The sequence below is a fragment of the Vitis vinifera genome, chromosome 10 (assembly GCF_030704535.1).
Source record: "Vitis vinifera cultivar Pinot Noir 40024 chromosome 10, ASM3070453v1".
Taxonomy (NCBI): Eukaryota; Viridiplantae; Streptophyta; class Magnoliopsida; order Vitales; family Vitaceae; genus Vitis; species Vitis vinifera.
This window is the reverse complement of record NC_081814.1, coordinates 15006861-15029565: the sequence shown is the minus strand read 5'-3', so window position 1 is coordinate 15029565 and position 22705 is coordinate 15006861.

Sequence of the window (22705 nt, the reverse complement as noted above, 5' to 3'; positions counted from 1 at the left end):
CAAAACTTAATTTAGCCATGGTATTACAATAAGTGAAGATGAGATATGATATGTAATTGAATTATTTAGAATGAGAAATTAATTTTATACCTTAAAGATTGAGTTCCCAGTTAATTGACAGGAACAAAAGAAAACATATACATTGTCTAGCATAAATTTCTTAAGAAATACAATTCTTGGTATTTCGTAAACCAAACACCAATAAATAGATGTTGTAAATTCCTACTGCAACTTAGAACCAACCAACCATCCCCAAGGTTTGATGCTTCAATTTTCAAAATTACAAGAGAAATTTTCAAAATTGTTTTTAATAAGGTTGGGTTCTTATAAGCATAAAAAATCTAATTCCAACTTACCTAATAAAGAAATATAATATTTCCTGAATTTAAGAAGGCCAAAAGGTCGCTTAAAGAGTTGAGGAACCGTTTGATGTTCTAACATCTTCCTTTGTTCCTACTTCTTTTAAAGCATTTCTCAAATTTTTTTATTTTTATTTTTATTTTTATTTTTTTGTGATTTGAAAATAAATATAAAACTACAACCATATATAGATATACTAAATGATAAGGAAAAGTACTATATTATATTTATCTAAATAAAAATTCATAATTAAACAAATTAGCAAGTACAAAAAGTTTAAGACTAATGATAACAATAGACATCCTGCATTTTATTAACATATTTTTGTAGGATAAAAGCCTAAAAATTAAAATAAAAAAGATAAGAGGAACAAAGTTCAAAAGATTCCCAATCTTTTTTCTCCTTCATTGAGTATCCTGGGTGCTCTTTATACCATCCAACAAGTTCTTTTAATAATTCAACCAGATAACAACTTCATTTAGTTAAAAAAAATAGGAAAAATATTACTTAATTATCATCTTGATCAAGAGCTTCACGATCCTACAATCAACATGATAAGAACCATAATACATGTTTAAAGTCCAAGACAAAAGGATAAACCTACATAATATGAAAAAAAAAAAAATAGAACTCAACCAATACCTTCAGCATCCTTATTCCCATATATTTTATATCTAAAAGCATAACTTAGATTATTCGTTGGAATTGCCATATTATAATAATTGTGTAATAAGGTTCCAAATATGTAAATAATCAAATATTTAAACCTTGCATATAAATAAGGTTTCAAATATGATACAAATAATAAATGTACATATTAATAAAATGAAGACTATTTTTAGTTTTAAATAGACTCGACTACACATCCTCTAAGTTGGTACTGCAATTGAAGATACTAGGAAGCAAAGCATATATTCAAAAGCTTAAAATAGTGCAAAAGTACACAATAAGAAGACCAATTCATTTTAGAGTTCTATATAATGGAAAAGCACAACCAAAGGATGAATTTCAAGTTCCAAAAAGAAAAATGCATTTGTAATAGAAATTCCAATTACAACATTGACATTATCATATTTAGAAACCCATCATGTGGATGCATAGAAAATGCAAATGGCCATATATTTTTGAAACTTCATATACCGACAACCCCTCCAAAATTCAATTAATATTTTTTCATCTATAAAAACTATAACATAAAATTTTGATTATATTAATAAATATTATTATTTATATAGTTAATGAGCCCTCTATATTGAGTGGAGCCACATTTCCTTCCTTATTCTATTGGCTTCACTAGGACCAAGGACCATGCATGTGTCAAGATTAATTAATTTCATCATTTTTTGCCCCTAAAGTAGGGAATCCACCTGATTTTTTTTTTAATAACAAAAAACAATGCAATTTAGTTATCTAAATTACAATTGAAAATTGAAATTTTCAATTAAACCAAGGCAAAGTAAATTTTGATTATTTACCTCATGAATTAAATTTATTATTTTCAATTTTGATTACAAACTTTACCTTATTTTTTATTCCTTAATCCCACATCTATTTTTGTGCATCCCAAGGAATCTATACTGTCTAACCTTTGAAAAATTAACAAATGAAAATTTTAGCAGTTTGTACAATGGGTAGTTTTTCATTTCCTCTTATATATTATCAATAAATTGGCTAATTGAAAACCACAATTAGAATTAGAGAAGTAACAAGAATAAGATAAAGCAAAATGATAAGTGATTAATAGTTGAATCAACATCCTTCTTTGAACTAAATTTTCTACAAATATAAAAATATAGACTTATAAAAGTACATACCAAGTTACATTTATATTTATAGTGTAGAACTTTTAGAAAGTGCAAATAGGTTCATAAGTTCTTTATTAACACATGTCGGTTTCTATTTTTTGACTGACAATACAACAACTTAATATGAATAATCAAATACACAAAGATATTGAAGAAAAGGCTTAAATAAAATAATGTTCAAATTAAGTTTTTTCTTGTAATGATGTCAAGTTACAGAAATTGATATATAGAGTGCTAAAAGGCAGCACCAATTAGGCACAAGATAAGAGAAGTGATTTGAGTTGATATTACTAGCTATGCCAAATAGAGTGGAAATAAATAATAAATCAACAAATAATGAAAAACAGTGGGTCTTGATTATAATGAATGAAATTAAGAGCTTAGGTTAGAAATCTATTCAATGAAATTTGATTCCTGCATTTATGTTGAAAGAGATTTGTTGCATCATGATTCACATGTTACAATTCATCAAATTGTAATTTGACATTCAAAGTCATGTTTAATATCATCCTAGAAAACGGAAAAAGAATTTGTTTCATTTTTGAGATGGTTGAGATAGTAAAATCTATTTAAATTCCATGTAAACTCCATATGGTCAAGAGAGAATAAATAAGTAAATAATATGTCACATTTTCAGCTAGAGAGCAAGTAAGAGAGAGATGAGGAAAATCAACTTACCAAATCAATTAATTTTCTTTTTCTTTCCAAATTCTCAATTTGTTGAGAATTGTTGTTGGTTTTAGTGTTCAACTATAGATTTCAATGAGATGTTGAAGGAAGAGCTACTCATGAGACTTGAGTAAAAAAAAAACAATGATTCCTTGTTCTTTGATGAATGAGACATCAAGTGGATATAGATGAGACATTATTAGTTCAAGACTTTGCATGTAATAATATTAAAGCAAGCAATGATTGAGATGCTAATTATGAGATAATCTAGATTCTAAACTATTAGGATATCTAGAAAATGTCTAAGCAAGTATGGGGTTTCTAAGAAATGACACACCAAGAGAATATAACAACTTAGAAAACACTACTTGTATGATCAAAAGTATGTTTTCTGTACATATGCCATATTGCCACTCCATTATTACAAATTTTCCCTTAAACCAAAGACCATACATACATGCCATGATCTGTACAAAATCGACTCTTAATATATATATATATATAATGTAATTTAGAAAGTAAAAACCCCATATAACATTTATTCTAAACAGAAAAAAGACCATTTCCTTAATCTAGAGTTAATTAAAACACACTACTTATTATTTACACAAGAAACTAGGACTACTTATTCTTGTCTCACATTTTACTTCCACTTTTTTTTTTCTTTTTCTTTTGTGTTTGTTTGTTTTTATTTATTCATTTACTTATATGTGTTTTTTTTGCGGGTGTGTTTTTTCTTATTTACTAAACCTAAAAGACTTTACAGGATTCCAAGCACCATTTATATAACAGACTATTGTATCTTAAACACTCAAAATGAGGCTTGATCAGGAATATCCTTTCTTCTCTTGACATTGTTGGTTGAAAATGGGGGGAGTTGATGGAAAGATGTTGTTCATGGTCTCATCTGGAGCCAGAAGCAATGGACTTGTTAGCAACAACATCATTGTGCCCATCCAAGGCAGTGGCCGGTTGGCCCATCTGTCATCAACCAACTAAAAAGATGCATTCTCAGAAACTTCCTAGGTATGGATCATTCATCTAGTTCGGACCCATGGAAGGCTTTGGGACCATGTTTCTGTTTCAGTCAGAATGTGAGGTCTAAATCGCCCCGCTTCATGGCTCCAAGCTATTAATGACAAAGGGCACTTTAGTCAACTGATTTTTCATACAAGGTATTCATACCAAAGAAGTAAACATGTGTGTGTGTGTGTGAGAGAGAGAGAGAGAGAGAGAGAGAGAGAGAAATAGATAAATAAAACAGAGCAAATGGAGCAAGAAATCCAAAAATACAAAACAAGTCTCCTGGGCAACTTCAATTTACCCAAAAAGAAGACTTCATAGGGCAACAAATATAATGGAGAAATTGGCGTTTCATAAACGGAAGCAATGATAACCCTAGGAAAAATGAAATTAACAAAGCAGACCCACAATCCAGAAATCGTATGTTGAAAACCCTCAAACAAAATTCAATGAATGAAAAAAAAAATGTGAAAGAGGTTGGAAAACTAGAATCAGAGTTGGTGAAGTAATGATAATCAAACAATAGAGGAAACAAAATTACACAGAAAGAAAAAAAAATGAAAGGAGAGAGAGACAAACCTTGCAACCCAAAGAATATAAACAAGAACTCTCCACCTACAATCTTCTCAAACCCTCACAGTTTTGAAAACCCTAACATGCACAACTTCAAAAACTCAATCTTGCACAACTCCAACAACCCTTAGTAGAAGAATAACGCATTATAATCAATAGAAATGATCCCAACATTTTGGATAAAGATATTTACCTAAATAAATTAGATATTAAGATGATCAAACCACAACGATGCTTATTGCTATTGTCAGTGAACTCTCGATTTCGGTCCTTGGTTGTGGCCTTAGGTTATAGAGGGCCATAGTGATCGAAACGAAGGAAGGTGGTGGCCAATGATGGAGTTTCCGATGGTTACTCATCAGATTCTTCCCAGTTTAATTTTTGGTGGATGGGATTCAAGGAAACAAGGGTTTCAAAGCTTCTCAAGGATGATGTCTAAAGATGATGCTAGTGCAAGTTGGATGCATTTGTTACTCCACTTTCTAAAAATTGGTTGTAACTTGCTGATTGAGTCATCAAACAACTTACAATGGGAGTTTTTGTGTGGATCTCAGGTTGAGGGTGGGGTTTGTGGCCTGTGGGTATTTTATTGAATGAAGGAAAAATAGATTAAATAGATTAAAAATATAATAAATAGAAGATGGCGCTTCCTATAAGTGCCAAGGTTTACCATACTTGCTTCAATGATGCTTCAAAATGCGCCATTTTATTTAGAAACGCCATTATCTCTCTCCACAAAACACCAAGAACATGCCTTCTACCCCAAGTGCCAATATTAACCTCTTTTATTGATAAACAATGACATATTTTAGAAGTGCCACAAAATCAAGCGCCATTAATTTGATTTTTTTGTAATAGGGGATGTTAACAATGACACTTGTAAAAGTATCATCTTTAAACATTTAAAAAAAAATATTTTTTACTAAATTATTGACACTTCTAAAATCGTCATCTTTGATTTTTATTTTTTTTTTCATTTTTATCAATGGCACTTCCAGAAGCGTCGTCTTTGGTACATTTTCTATTAAAATTAATATTTATACCTTGTTATTAAAATAATGAATTTCCTATATAATTAAATAAAAGGAAAAACAATTATGAGCTATAAAATTAAACTAAAGTTTACTAATTAAATATCTTCAAATATTGATATACAATAATCTAGTTCAAATAATTAATATAACTATTTAGGAAAAATAATTACATATGAATTTTTTAATTATATCAAAATATTACAACAACAATTTTTTATTCCTTTAACAAAAGAATAAGCATTAGTGCAATGACTATTAGGATAAACCATAATATGTAGAAACCTACTTTGACCTCCTAATGAGTTCATCAATTGATGTAATCTTCATGGTTTTTGACATTGTCTCTTTTAATATAATGATTTCTTTTCTTTTGGCCAACCAGTTTCCTTCGCAACCTATAAACAAAGATATGATGAATAAAACTAATATCACAAAAATTATACATGCAATAACTAATAAGTATAATTGAAACTATAACCTTAATTCACAAAAATTCTGAGGGGAAAAAACATAGAACCAATGTCAAATAAAATGTAGAAGAAATTGAGAAAATAAACATGAGTCAAAGAAAAATAGTTAGAGCTAATTATCACATGAGGATAAGATATCTTTCAACAATTGTACATATAAACTCTATAATAAAATTGTACACAATGTTTTATGAGTAATAATAATAAAAAAAAGGTTCTTTAACAATACGTAATAGATTTTCAAATATGATATAACATTGAAAAATTAAAAGTAACATATCATGGTACTCCAAAACAAAAGTAGGATAAATTTTAACATAAACAACTAACCTAAAATAAATGTTCTACAAAGAGAGCAATAAACATAAAAAGTTCAATTATATGAAGAACATAACAAAGGAATAGTCCAAGAATAATTCAAGGTAAAGTATGGAGAAAAAAATATAAACCATCAAAGTAATGGAAAGAAACTTAGCTTATTTAAAGTATTTTTGCAAATCCTTGTATCTTTAATTAAATTAATTCAAATTCTTCTTACATTCAAAACAATATAAAAATCTGAATGTGCTTAGGACAATAGAAGAATTAGGTCGTCTAAAGTGAAAGACTAGAAAAACCCAAGAACAAAATAATATTTCAATTGGAGGCCTAAAATACCAAATACAAAAAACCCAAAATCCAGAAAATATATAAATCCAAAAATTAAAAAAAAAATCACAAAAAATTCAAATCAAGACAAAGATGTAAAGTTAGTTTCAATTATACATACAAATCAAATATATTTTCCAATAAAACTACTTTTCTTTTTGCTTTTCCCATTTTACCTAGTTGTTCATAACTTTGTCTGTTTTCCCAACGGTACTTTAAGAATAAGATTTCTTTTTCCAAGAAATTGTCATTTAACAATCCACTCTACTCTTCAAAAGAAGGAAAAAAAACAATAATGTAATAAATATCTTGATAATATAGTTTCAAAAATTATTTTTTAATAATATTTCTAGACATAACTAGTCAGGTAGGAAAACAACAAAAGCGAAGAAACTTATCAATTTAAAGAAGAATAATAAAACTTTTTAAAAATATAAAGTTGATTTAAGTATAAATTGCTCTTGGAACATGCAAAATTATCAAGTGCTTTTTGCACTACAAAATTATGAAGACAATTATTCATGGGTAAGATGAGTAAAATTAGAAAAAAAGAAGAATCAACCACATATGTGGTTTTTTTTGTTTAAAGATATAGTCATACACGTGAGTGTGTATTAAAAAAAGTAGAGGTATAAATTAATTTGTAGAATATATAGATACTCTTATAGAAGTAATCTAAAATGTAATTACCTTGAATTCGTCAAAATAAAAAGTAGAATAAATTATAATAAATAAAATTGCACTAATTAAAAAGACTAAAAAATGAAGATTTTCTTTTTAGTTATACCATAATTATTATTGATTCTACAAGCATGAATAATGGGTCAATGAAAAATTGTGAAGTATGAAAAAATAAATAAATAATTGAGATCTTAGTTGTTAAAATCACATGGTTTTCCATCAACTATAATGGAAATTTATATCTTCTTTTAAAGGAAATTCATTCAATTATAATATTGTAATAGCAGTTGAAAGTCTACCATATACTAGAACACATGAGTAGACCCCCAAATTGGGATATATCTAGAGCATTTTTTGCAATTAGCTTTTGGCCAGGTGTTGCGCTCTTAGGCAGCCATGTGTCACTCTCGGATTGGCTGTTGAAGATTCAGATGGGCTTTTGAGGAACCAATAGAAGCTTGAAAGAGGGAAAAGAAAAAGGGATGAAATGAGTCGTTCCTCAGGCAGCCAAAGGAGGCTGGCAGCCAAAGAGGATGATGGGTGAGCTGTTCTTAAGCAGCCCAAAGAGCTTGAGGTGACGGTCTAAAGGAACAGAGGAGCTGGGGCTGCAGGGGTGACAGAGGAGATATTTCAGTGACCTGCTGAGGTGGAAAGGAAGGTGGGCTCGTGGAGGAAAAGAAAAAGAAAGGCTTGAGGAAGAATAGAGGAGCTCGCTTGAGTGGCCGGGGTTGCAAACAAGCCGTGGGATGTTTGGCTTGCTGGTTCTGGTGAGTTTTTTTTTGAAAGAAAAAGCTTGCTGGTAAAGAAGGAGAAGCTAAAGGAGGTTGCTTTGTGAATTCCCAGACAGCCCTCGGGTTAGGTACGTCCTTGTTTCTCAATATACTGTCCCATTGTCTACTGATTCATGAACATGGTTTTGGTTATTTGTCGTGGATGTCAAGGGCCACGGGATTGTTTTGATTGAACATGTTTATTCATATATGATGCTCTGCTTTGTCTCTCTCATACTCTTGATCTTTTCTTCTGTAAATGGTTGGATTTCCCTTGAGCTTGGTTTGGTTTTGATTTGTTGTATTGAGGGTCTCCCGATCATCCCCTCTTGTATTAGTTTTTAGCTATCATATGGAACGTGAGGCTATGGTTATTTTGTTATAATGGTTCCGTTATGCTTCCTGTATCTATACCCTGTTTATTTGTTGTATTTTCTTCCTTTTTCCCTGCTTTGATGCCCATCCATGGAGAGTTAAATATGATGAATACAGAGCATCGGGAGGTCTTGGTTGTTTGAGGGACTGTCGAGTCAACTAGCACCAAGCAGTAGCCGCATGTCTTCCATGCCCACCTCTAATCCGTTTCTCTCTCTACAAATATCTCCATACCCTGCACTTGTACCCTGTACACCCATTAAACCCACATATATGTCACCACCTTTCTCTCTCTAAGCCACACCGGGTGCCCATTTTCTTTAATGCCAATGCATGTCACCACCCCCCTTATGCCCACTTACCCATTTTCGTTTCTTTGCTTGATTCCTACGTGCCTAAGGTTCCATGTATGTACCCACTTTCAAGCCCTCATCCTCTCACCTTTCATACTCATGCCCACCATATTTCCTTCATGCTTCATGCATACCCACTCTTCACTCATACCCCCTAAACCCATTCCTCTCTCTAAGCCTTCATATTTTTTTTCTCATCACCTTTTCTCTCTCTACACCATATGCTCTTCATGCATACCCACTCTTCACTCATACCCCTTAAACCCATTCCTCTCTCTAAGCCTTAATATTTTTCTCATCACCTTTTCTCTCTTTACACCACATGCTCTTCATGCATACCCACTCTTCACTCATACCCCCTAAACCCATTCCTCTCTCTAAGCCTTCATATTTTTCTCATCACCTTTTCTCTCTCCACACCACATGCTCTTCATGCATACCAGCCCCTCACTAACCTCCACTATCTACCCACTTTCCTCTCTCTAAGTTCCCCCCTACTCATCATCCACACGTTCATCACCCAAACATGGCCTTATATTGAAGAGAAGCAAAGGCTATGCCTTCAAGGTTGTGGGCTTCAAGGGCTGCTCTATGCTTCAAACCGGCGGCGATGAGATGGATGACAGGACGGCATTGTCGTTGGGCACCGTGGCTTGAAGCCTCTCATGGCAATCTTTGGGGGGAGAGGCCACGGGTGGTAACGCCTACACAGGAGGTGTCTCTTGCTGCCAATGGGATTGAGGACTTTGGGTTGCTATGCTAGTGGACGTGGGCTTAAGTTGGAGCCCAGCCCGTATGTGAAGATAAAAAGCTCCAAGTTGTTTTGCTCACCCTTCTTAAGTTGGCCTAGTTGGAGATGTGGGCTTAAGTTGGAGCCCAGGCCCGTATGCGTTGATGAAAGGCCCTTTGCTTGGTTCTCTCATTTTAAGTTGGCCCATGTCCATTCCAAGCCCATGCTCACTTCAAGTTACTTTGCTCTCTCATTTTAAGTTGGCCCATGTCCATTCCAAGCCCATGCTCACTTCAAGTTGATTTGTTCACCCACTTTAAGTTAGTTCATGCCCATGCCAAGCCCATACCCACCTCAAATTAGCCCTTTTGTTTTCAATTTGCATGATTTATCTCCCTAAAAACATTAATTCCTCAATAAATTTTAATTCCAATTTTTGAAATTTTAATTCTCACATCAATTTATTTAATCATCATTATTTTATTTATTTACTTATTTGTTTATTTCCAAAATTCAACCTTTAAATAATCTCTCAAAATTCCGATTTCTAAATTTAAATTCCAATTTCCGAAATTTTAATTCTCACATCAATTTATTTAAATCATCATTATTTTATTTATTTATTTAAAATTCCATCATTAAGTAATTCTTCAAAATCCCGATTTCTAAATTCAATTTCTAATTTCCGGAATTCCAATTTCCACATTTATTTATTTAATCCTTATTATTTTCATTATTATTATTATTTCATTCGTTTATTCTAAAATTCAATTTTAAACAATTCATCTAAATTTCCGACTTCCGGTTTTAATTTCTAATTCCAAAATTTCCCATACTCACATTAATTTATTTAATCACTAATATTTCATTCATTTATTTCAAAATTCCATTTTAAATCAATTCTTTAAAAATTCTGATTTCCGAATTAAATTCTTAATCCCGAAAATTCTCGTACTCCCATTAATTTATTTAATCATTAGAATTTTATTCATTTATTTTAAAACTCCATTTAAAATCAATTCTTTAAAACTTCTTATTTCCAAATTAAATTCCTAATCTCGAAAAATTCTCATATTCACATTAATTTATCACTAATAGTTTATTTATTCATTATAAAATTCTATTTTAAACATTTCTTTAAAATTCCAATTTCCGAACTTAATTTCCAATTTCCAAAATTCTAATTTCTTTCTAATTTAATCCCCAAAATTCCAACTCTTAAATTTAATTCCCAAGACCCCCGATTTTCAAACAAATTCTAAGAATCCAGTTTTCACTCAAATAGTTTTAATTTCATTTCAGCTCCTAAATAATCTTATGATTTTCTTGATTTTACATAAGCAATGATGAATCCTTCATGATCCCGAAACACGGAATTTGTGAGACTAGTCCATGAACAATAAATTGGGCTTTGGCGAGGGCCCTATATTTTGATCCCTATTGATTGTCAACTGTTGTGCTTAATATATTTTGCTTGATCTTCATTTTGCACTCCGATATGCATGAACTATAATTTGTATTCGTTAATTGTGTACTAATCCCGTTTCTTGATTGCGCATTGTGGCTCGTGGCCGAGGTACGCATCCACTCCCTTTCTAGTCAATCTCTATTGCGTGTTTTGATTCTCATATTGTGCATGATTTAGGTGAATATCCATTGACTTTCTCGTTGATTGTCACGTCAGTTTCATTGTATTAGTAGAGACCCGACTTTAGGGGCTTAGAGGGGTGCTACGGTCTTTACCGTACCTTCCCGATGAGTAACCTGACCCCCGAACCCGATCCGGTTTTTCATAGACCACCTTTTCCAAAACAAGGAGTCACACTTAGGGTTTTTCTTTCTTATTTTATTTACCCTTTAAAAATAAAACAAAAATAAGTGGCGACTCCAAGTCATTTTCAAATAATCGATAAAAAATCAATTTTTCAAATAAAAATCGAGCTCACCATCGAGTAGGAAACGCATGAGCCGAAATGCGGGGTCCACAACATGATCTATATATATATATATATATATTAAATGCATTTTCATAATTAAGACTTTAAACTTTAACAATCTAATATAAAATTGAATAAATTTGGAATTTGTATGGAAGTATATGGAGGGGGAGAGGTGGTGGCATTGGATTGGGGGGGGGGGGGTTGTAATTTTAATTTAAGGTAGAACTCATGTCTTTTGAATAGATGAGTTTAGCATAAAAGTGAACTTGTTTTAACAAAAAACGATTTCTATATAAAAAAATGTGAACTCATCTTTTGAAAAGGCGAGTTCAGTATAAAAAATTTTAAAGTAAAAAATGAAACTCATCTTTTCAAAAGACAAATTCAATATAAAAAGTAAACTCTCTTTTCAAAAGATGAGTTCAATGGAAAAATTGAATTCGTCTTTTCGAAAAACGAGTTTAGTGCAAAAATAAAAGAAATTATGAAAAATGTCGTATTTTTGTATTTATTTTTTAAACAATGTTATTTTAATAATATTATTTTTTAAAAAAAAATATGTGGATAGGGAGTAGGAATAGCAATGGGGCAACTTTGGGATGGGGCACCTCTATCCCATTCCTATCTCAAAATATATAATTATTTCTCATCCCCGTCCCAAACCCGAGGTGGGTCAGGGTAATGCACTCTCATTACCATTTTGAAACACCAATTAAAATCTCATCCCCACCTCGTCCTGACCTAGGTATATGTTTTTGGAGCGGGGTGGGGTAGGGCGAGGTGATGCAAGGCGGGGTGGAGTGAAGTGGGCGAGGTTGCTTTACTCTATAAGAAAAGGATATCCAGAGACAAGCACCACTCCAATTCTAATAATTCTATTAAATTTATCTCTCACATAGTGATTATAATATATATTCTAGTTAGCTCCAAATTTATAATACACCAAAAAAAACACCAAATAGCATGAACAATTGCAAAAATAATTTTAAAAAATAAGGAATAAAAAATTGCCATCTTTTGAAAGCTTCAAAGGTCTTTAATGGGGATGAATGGGTCGTTGTTTGCATCATCCATCCCTGCAAAAACCATTCAAAGGAGTAAGATTTAGCTTGTGGGTTCTCTTGAATAAAAAAAAAAAAAAACTTAAGAAATGGAATCTCTCAATTCTTTCCAACACTAACCATTTTCAATGATAATGGCAAGAGGGAAGTAACCAAATTGATCTATAAGTTTGTTTTTCTATGCTTCTCTTGACCAGTGATAAAACAAAGTTGAAGTAACCATTGTAGCCACTATGTCATATAACAAAAGTAGGATTAAATTGTTCTAGAGCTTACAAAAGCTTCAAGTTTCTTGGGAGCTAAACAAAGCCCACTAAAATATAAAAAATGAAAAAAAAAAGTGATTAATTACTTCATGGTTAAGGCTTTGTTTGGTTTAGTGAAAAAAGAACAACAATGTTGATGATAGCCTACAAAATATATTTCTAAAAAAAACAAAGCCTAAAAACAAAAATGAAGGTGATTACCACTTTCTCTCCCATTTGAAGGAAGACGAAAAATATTAAGCACAAAGAATTTGAATAGAATCTAACAAAGAAATAAAAATAAAAAGAAGAAAAAGGACATTGAATCGAAATGAAAAAAAAAAACCCTGTAGAAAGAAGAATGGCTCAAAAAACTTAGAGAGAGAAAGAGGAGCTTATAGTGAGAGATGAGTGGCACACTGTGAAACATAGAAACAAAGAGATAAATTCTAAAACAAAACCTAGAAATTTAAGGTCTCTTTAAAATCTTTACTTGAAGCTAGAAAGGTCATCTTCTCTACAAGCTATGAACTCTAAAGATGATAAAATTTGTCCAAGAAGAGGAAATTTCTGCCGCGGAGTGGTAGAAACAAGAACCTTAAAATGAGACAGGAAACAAATATTTATAGGTGGGAGGTAAACTTGTAATTTTATATTCAAGGCAGGGCAGAGCAGATTATTACAAAACTCAACCCGCTTGGAACCCAATTCGGGTTTTAAATAGTAAACCCAAACTTGTCCCATTCCCTATTACTATGCTCCCATAGTTGTTCTAATAGGGATGAGGCGGAGCGGGTGACTTGAAAAACCTGTGAAATTATCATCCCTAATAGGGAGGGGAGAGTTAGGTGGGTCAAAACACGTCCTACTAACTAATGTGCACTTGCAACACATAAAGCACATGGGGGCTTTTGAGCTTTGATAATTGCATGCATTACCCCAAAGGTAGACAGTGATGATAAAGCCTCCATTCAACTTTCAAAAACAAAATATGTAGAAAAAAATAATAAGATAAATATAAATGAAATACAAAGTAATAATTTCAAGTGCTTGACCCAATAGGATGCTTTCTAGAACCGAAAATATGTAAAAAAGAATAAGGTAAATATACATGAAATACAAAATAATAATTTCAAGTGCTTTGCCCACTAGACATGCTTTCTAGAACCCTAAGAAATTAAATTGTGGTCCATAAATTAATAACCTTTAATACTTAGAGTACGTTTGATAGTGATTCTAAAAAGTGTTTCTAGTATTTTTTATACTTAAAAGATAAAAAATTTTAAGAGTTAAAAGGACTAAAAACACTTCCTAAAATCACTATCAAATGCACTCTTAAAAAATATTTAAGGAACCAACCTGTTTTAACAATCCAAATTAAAAAATTAATAACCTCTAATGCTTAATATTTATTTAAAGAACCAACCTATTTTAATAATGCAAATTAAAACATTCTACTACTCAAACATAATAATACTTTATAAATTCTTTTGTATAATTAATCTTCAAGCATACACACGAAATAAAATCTATTTATTACACAAAAAAAAAAAAAGACAAATGCACATATAGGAAAATGTATAAACTGAAATTTCGCATGTACTAGCTAATTAAATTCGTAAGCAGTCCTACCCATTAGTTAAATAGTCATCAAACATTCAAAACAAATAACTACTTATAGGTTACACAAGCATCACTTTTGCCTTTTTCACTAATGATCTAATGGACCTTAATCCATGATAAGGAACCGCATAGCCTAAAATAATGTGAACCTAATGACATGTGAAGTTGAAGAATAGCCTTTCAATCAACGACATTCAACTTTGCATTTAGAGTTCCTTCTCTCAAGACTTGGGTCCATGGATCCAAAACGACACCGTAATCACCCTCCACAACCACTAGTAAAAGAGAAAAAATTCAATTAATCATGAATATTATATCTACCGCTCAACTAGGAGACAACACAATCTGCAGATTATTATACCAAAAAGTTTTTTTTTTTTTTCATCAACATAAAGGGCAAGAAAAATGTTATAGGTTTTGCTATAAATATGGGCAATGATCATGAATCCCCAACACTCTACCTTTTTTTTTTTTTTTTTTTTTCCAAGTGGTTCATACGCAGAATCACAACTCTAGTAAACAAGAAATAAAAAACCTTATAAAAAAAATAAATATAGGAACTCAAGTAAAGGAAAACAATTTTACCTTTTTCAGAATCACAAGACTATTTTTAAAAGATGAGTCCTTGATTTTGAATTAGAGAGCCATGTGTGATGCCTATAAATAAACACAAGTTAAAAATCGGTCCTTCCCAATTAAATGAAATAAACAAGGAGAAATAAAAAAGGAAATTATGAGAGATGCCATTGAAATGGCTTGATAGGTGCTTAGAGCAAAGCATTGTTTCTCTCCTCTTTGTTCCAGGAACAGGGCACCTCTTCTCTTTACAAACTTCCAGTGCACAATGTGAGTCATTTTCTTATATATTCTCTTAATAATAATAATTGTTCAGAAACATACTTCTCATTTGAGAGACAATTAAAGATATGGTTTTTTTTTTTTCTCCAAAACAAATCCAAAACCTTTTCAAGTTCAACATCCGATCCATTCAAATAAAAAATAATAATGATAGTAACAAATAACCAAAAAATAAAAAATAAACTATAAATAAAACAAAAATTTATTATGTTTCTTGAAAAAATTCAAATTTGCCAAAACCTACGTACATATTTGAAATTCAAATCCTTGGGAACGAAGATAATTTTTTTTTTTTTTTTTTTTTTTAGGGATAGAGCATTGAGATATGTTTAAAATGAATGAATAAGGTAAGATCTATATGAACAAATATACATATCCAAAAAAATGAGACTTTTTTGTTAGGCATTTTCTTTAAATTAGGAAAACTAGTAAAAAAAGAAAAAAAAAAAAAAGGCAAATAAAAACTTATCTAGACTGAAGACATTTTTGCTAAGAAGGCTTAAAATCTCACAATTCAATTTTACAACTTTACTGAGACCAAGCTTGTTGAATATATGTAGTCCCGCATTTTCACATGTGTTCCCATTCGATGGCAAGACTCGCTTTTTGTTTGTAAAAAACTGATTTTATAAATATTGGAGTTGACACTTATTTTACTATTAGTTTTTTAAAAAAAAAAGAAAAACAAAATAAGAAATAAAAACCCTAAAAAAAAATTCTCCTTATTTTGAAAAAAACATGTCTTTGAAAACTCGGGTTTGAGTAGACACTTCTTTTATTATTAGTTTTGTTAAAATAAATGAAATTCAATTCGTGTATATCATTTTTAAAACATGTTTTTTAAACATGCTTACCAAATGAAATTAAGTAGCATTCATTTTCAGAAAATAGAAGTTTAATGGCCTAAGGGAACTAGATTATTTTTTTAATGGAAAACTAAATAATTATAAAATGATTCAAAACTGATTTTAAAACAATAGATTATTTAACATGTATGAAACGTCATTTTGAAGTTCATTGATTTAAGAAAACAAGGGTAAGAGAGTTTGTAAAACATTGAGGGACACTTTATGTCTTAAAAGAAAATGGGAAATCAGGTTTTTCTAAAATAAAGAGTTTTATTCCAAAGCCCAATGTCATGCAACTTATCCAAGGACTCTAAAAAAAACATCAAGATTATGATGATCGAAAGCTATACACTGATATTTTATTTCTTTCCTATGTCCATATAAAATGGTAATCTACTAGTTATCTAGATGAATCGCTTACAATCACTTGCATTAAAAATATTGATTTATAGTATTATATAATCAATTAATTAAAATTGTTCTTGTTTATTTCCTTTTCTTGCATAAACTATAAAATTTGGATACCCTAACCTTCCTCAACCTTTTCCGCATCCATCCTTACTTCCTAGAATTATTGTTCATTCATTTGTTTCTCATCTATTCAACCATTTTCGTAATAGTCCAAAAGTCTATCTCAATATCACCAAATCCATCACATAAAATTACAAGTGAATAGGATAATAACCTGCATGCAAACATTTAAAGGAATAGAATTCAATCATTATTAACATTCCAAGATACAATTAGAAAAAGGAAAGAATTACATTATAAACAAGAATTCTAAATATGAAATTCAGTCACTTTTAGAGTACATGGTTCACATTAAATCATTAATTCAATTTCACATAATTGATGAAATCTAAAATCGATCCAACCAATTCCCACAATGTCTAGGAGGATTTCAAATTTGAATAATAAAAAAATAGACAATTTACATTCTCAAGATAAATTAATCTGTATCAATCAATGGATATTTGTGGAATGTCATCAGTCAAGTTCTCAATCAAAGCATACTAGAACAAGGTCAGTGAACTTGAAGCATCATTACCCAGATTTTAAATCTCATCATGTTAACTCAAAATCAATGTAAATCAAGAAGAGATTATTTCAAGTGTTTCACTAAATCAAATTAATAATGAAGATTTGATTTCCCCTGTACAAACTCCTAAAATATGCAAATATGAACAAATCAATATATATTAACTTTGTCTATTACTTGATTGTTAATTAAATTGCCAAAATTAAAAAATACAAATTAAGATTTTTGAACAAACAAGATTAAACCAAATCATTAATAAAACCCATCATACTTTTAAGTGAGATCAAACTATTATAAATTTGTGGAAAATGGAGAATAATTCATTTAAAATCATAGAAAAGTCAACCTGATTATATTTTAGTCAACATGAAGTCATTGATGTCCTAAGCAAATGGTAAATTTAATTGCATGAAATAACCTAATTAACAATGATTTATCAATATTGTTCTAATCCATTTGTAATAGTTGAGATTTTAAAGAGAACGAATCATTAATTACACAATGATTTGATGAATTTATATTAAACAAAGATTTAAAGAAAACAATAGTTCAGGGATTTTAGAAAGATTTATAAGATTCATGATAACTTGATGAAGATTTGAAATATATATATATATATATATATATATATATATATATATATGAAAAGACTTTAGAGTGACTAATTTATTTTAATCCCCTAGAACTACAAAACTAGATTCTAAATGTTTTGAATCAGTATAGAAATTGTAAGTGAGTTACTAATTACACATATAATAATCAAATTAACATAATATTGTAAAACAGAGTAATCCAGATTCTAAATTCTCTAAAATATTTGGACCAACCTATAACAATTAAAATTAAAGAAAATATGAATTTTTACTTATGCAATAATTCACTTAGAGTGTTATTTAAACAAAGATTAAAACAATAACAATTTTAAATTCAAAAAGAAAAAAAAAATCTTTCTATATCATCATAATTAATAAAGACTTGAGGAAAGTTGTAAAATAAGGATTTAGATTAACTAAGTTCATTTAAATTCATAGAATTAAAAATCTCAGTATATTGAATTAAATTAGATTCACAGAAATGCTAAATAAATCATGAATTAAATACATAAAATGATAAAAACTAATATTAAGTTAACAGTTCTTAAATGAAAAGCCTAGATCTAAATTTTTTTAAAACAATTACATCATTCCTAAAATAATAAATCCCTAATCATGTGATAACCTACTCTGAATTTGTTAAACAAAAATCCACAAGAAACATTAATTTATGATTGCAACAAAACAAATCAAACATCTATAGAAAAAACAGAGGAAAAGTCTAGATCCAAGATTTCAAAAGCGTTTATATCAACTTTTAATAATCGACACCTAAAACAATGAATCTCTAATCATGTGATAACATATTCAGAATTTATTAAATAGAGACCTTCATGAAACATCAATTTATGATTATAATCAAAACAAACTAAACATCTACAAAGAAAAACATAGGAAAAGTATAGATCCAAAATTTTGAAAGCTATTATATAAATTTTAAATAATTGGCACCTTAAACAACAAATCTATAATATTCATGTGATAACCTATTTAGGATTTCTTAAACAGAGACCTTCATGAAACATCAATTTACAATTGTAGTAAACAAATCAAATATCTATAGAGAAAACAGATGAAGCAGGAAATCATCTCAATTTTTTAAGACAATCGAATCCATAGGAATAAAAAACAAAAACAGATGAACAAACTATAATAAAAGACCTCTAAAGAAATTTGATATAAATCAATACATAATTAAAACAGATAAACAAAATAAAAAAATTATTTTCAAACAAATTTGATATAAATCACTAAGGAATTAAGAAACAAATGAACAAACTATAATCAAAAGACCTTCAAACAAATTTGATATAAATTAATAAAAATTTGCCAGAAGTAATGACCTAGGGTTTTATATATATATATATACATAAATGATCCAAATCAAGGTATAAGATGCAAAGACCGTAGAAATTTATTCCAAAATTCCGAGATAACCAAACACAAGTCAACAACAAGAAAACGAATTATAATTATTAATTAGTTCTAAAATAATTTTATTCAAATCCAAGAAAACACAAAACCAAAGAATTAGTCTTGATTTTTACAAATACACAAAATAATTAGAGAAAAATGGAACCTAAAAGGAAGACGAAATGTATAAAATCAAATAGTCGGAAGCTTTATTGCTCTCTAATTCCTACCGAAACACTTTTCCCAAAGATCTCTCTCAACCCTAGCTTTTCCTCTTTTGAAACTCTCTCTCTCTCTCTCTCTCTCTCTCTCTCTCTCTCTCTCTCTCTCTCTCTTTCTCTTTCTCTCTCTCTCAAGCCTTTTCTCAACAGAGAATCAAAGAAAAGCCAAAAGATCTCTAATCCCTTAATTCACTACTACAAAAATAATTTATGGTGTCACTTTTAAAATAATGACACCATATGACTTAAAATCCACAAAGGTGACACATCATATAAAAAAATTTCAATTAGGATCAATGATATTAATTTTAGGTTTATAGTGTCAGTTTTGGAAAAGTGACACCATATAAAATATTTTTTTTTTTTTAAATATTATAACTTAATGAGCCCACTTTGAGAATAATGATAGTATATAAAAAGCTCATTGTTTCCACATACCCACAATCCAAAAAAATCTCATTCCATAACCCTAATCAAAATTTTCTTCTACCTCTTCTCACACCCATAGTTAACACATAACTACTCTTCTTTGCTTCGTGGACTCTTAGGTAACCCAAAATCTCTTAGATCTATCATTTTCATTTTTTTTATTAATGTCAAAATCTTTTTAGCACAATTGATTTATATTCATTGATTTGGTATATCTGTAATGTGGATTGTGTCGATAGTGTTTTTTTATTGAGTTGTAGGAAAGTAAAAACTAGGTTTAACAATGAAACAAAAGATAACATTTCACCATATCTTTTGTTTCATTGTTAAACCTATGAACCCCAAAATGAATTAAAATAAGAAAAATGAATTAATTTTTAATATCTTTCATACTCAGAACAAGAGATAAACATTTTACAACATGAAATTTTCTTTTGATCTTATAGGAAATTTCCTTTGATGGGACTTTCTATTTTTTTTCTAGGAATATTATAGTATATTGTGATGAGGATATTGATTGGTAATATTTGAAAAATAATTTTTTAGAAAATTATTCTCAATATTGTCATCTCCCACAAAAAGAAAAATGAAATAGTTTCCATATCATGTTGGAGTTGGTTTGGAATATTGGAATTAACAATGATAAATTAATTTTATTTTTTATTTATTATTGTAAATGAATTGTGTTTTTTTTTAAAAAAAATTTTAATAGGAATGAAAATTTTCATAATTATAAAAATGATCAAATCTTATATTTTGATTTTTTTTTTCCTATTCTTTTACATGATATTGTGGTTAATATCTCATTTTAATTTGTTCTATTCATATTTTTTCTATTCTTACAATATGTTTTTTATTTTTTGTTTTTACCTTCTTTTCTTATTGTTTTTATATGTGTTGACCAAAATTTAGAGTAATTTGAGATTGATGATGAAATTTCCCTTTCAAGGTTAGAAAATTTCTATAAAATCTTTTTATTACATAATTTTTCAATTCCTTCCATGAAACTCTTCCTTTTTCCTTTTTCTTTCTTTTTTTTTTTTTTTTGAAGAAGATGTTTGCTAATTTTCTTTTGATTTTCTATGAAATTTTGTTTATTTTCTCATAATATTATAGTATGTTGTGATGAGGATATTGGTTGGTGATATTTGGAAAATAATTTTTGAGAAAATTATTCTTAATATTGTCATTTCCCGCAAAAGGATTCTAAAAATATGTTTTATTTTTGTCTTCTTTTCTTATTGTTTTTATATGCATTGACCAAACTTTGGAGTAATTTGAGATTGATGATGAAATTTTCCTTTCAAGGTTAGGAAATTTCTATAAAATCCTTTTATTACAATTTTTTTTTTTTAATTCCTTCCATAAAACTCTTAATTTTCTTCCTTTTTCTTTTTATTTTTTTATTTTTGTTGAAAAAGATGTTTGATAATTTATTGATCTAAAGAATATTAAAATTAAAAAATTAAAAATATTGAACATTTTTTCCTTTGATGTTTTTATTTTTATTTGAACATATTTTTCATATCCAATTTTTTTTTATTAATTATTTTACTTAGAAAAAAAGAAATATCAATTGGAGTTATGATTGAAAATTCAATAATTTTTATGAAAGGTTCTTTAATTCTTTCTTACACTAATTTTTTCTCTTAACATTTTATAATAATGAATTAGGTTTTTTGTCTTATATATACAATTTTCATGCTTGTCATTTTTTAATAATGAATTAGGTTTTTTGTCTTATATACACAATTTTCATGCTTGTTATAATATCATGTCCTATCATATTAGTAGTTGAAAATATTTTTATATTTTATTGCTAAAATTTTATTTTCTATAATTGAGAAGAAATTTAATGGACATTGTTATTTCACAAAATGAACATTAAAAAAATATTGAAATTAAAAAAATCCTTCCAAGAAATAAAAAAAATATATAAAAAGAATTAGATGTTAAAAATGATTTTTAAAAGCATGATGAATTATAAAAAATAAATTTTAAAAATACAGATTTTAAGTAGAAGATTAGTATTTTATTTGAGTTCAAATGTAATTATTTTGTTATGAAATTCATTAAAGAGATAATTGTTGATTCTATAGTAATTGCATTAAAGGTTTTACTCATTTAATGAATTATACATAGTTTCATACTTCCAAATATTGTGATATTAATGTCATTCTCATTTGATTTTAGTTTGATGACAAAAAACATATTCTCAAGTAGAATTTGATGAAATTAGAGGAGAATATATTACTTTTGTGTTATAACTAATCATGACTCATGTTGATGTATAGTGATCATTCATGGTGAGTCCCTTAATTGTTATATGATTGAATTTTTCATTGGTATTGTATAACATTACTTATTCTTTACGAACTATTTTTATATCAAAATGGGAAAAAGAAAAAGAAAAACATTAGTACTTAGATTTGTTTATTTTTTATAACATCACATTTTTATTTTCAATAAGAACTCTAAAACTCATTAAACTATGAAATGTAGGTATACACTCTTGGGAGGATAGTATGAAGAATAAAAAGAAAGGAGAAAGAGGCAACAAGATTTGGGTTTTTAGATGTGACTCTTATGCCATACATTATAGGACATAAACGTTGCTCTATTTGGAATTGAGAATTTTGGGTTTTATTGGATGAACTCTTATGTCATTTTATGGTTAGCCGGTTTTATGCACATGAAATGCAGATATACATAAATGTTGGGATGCTTGACATTTCTAAATCATATTTTAATGTAACTTTCCTTTTTTAGTTTTGGTGGGTTTGATGTGTTTGATGTACTATCATTTTGTGAACATTTGATATACAAATATTACTAGATGATGTAATGTATTACAGGTTAATCCATAAGCATTATGAAAATATAAGTTAAATGTAATATGATTATTATATTTATAGACAAAATTTACACAAGTTGATCTTTTTTA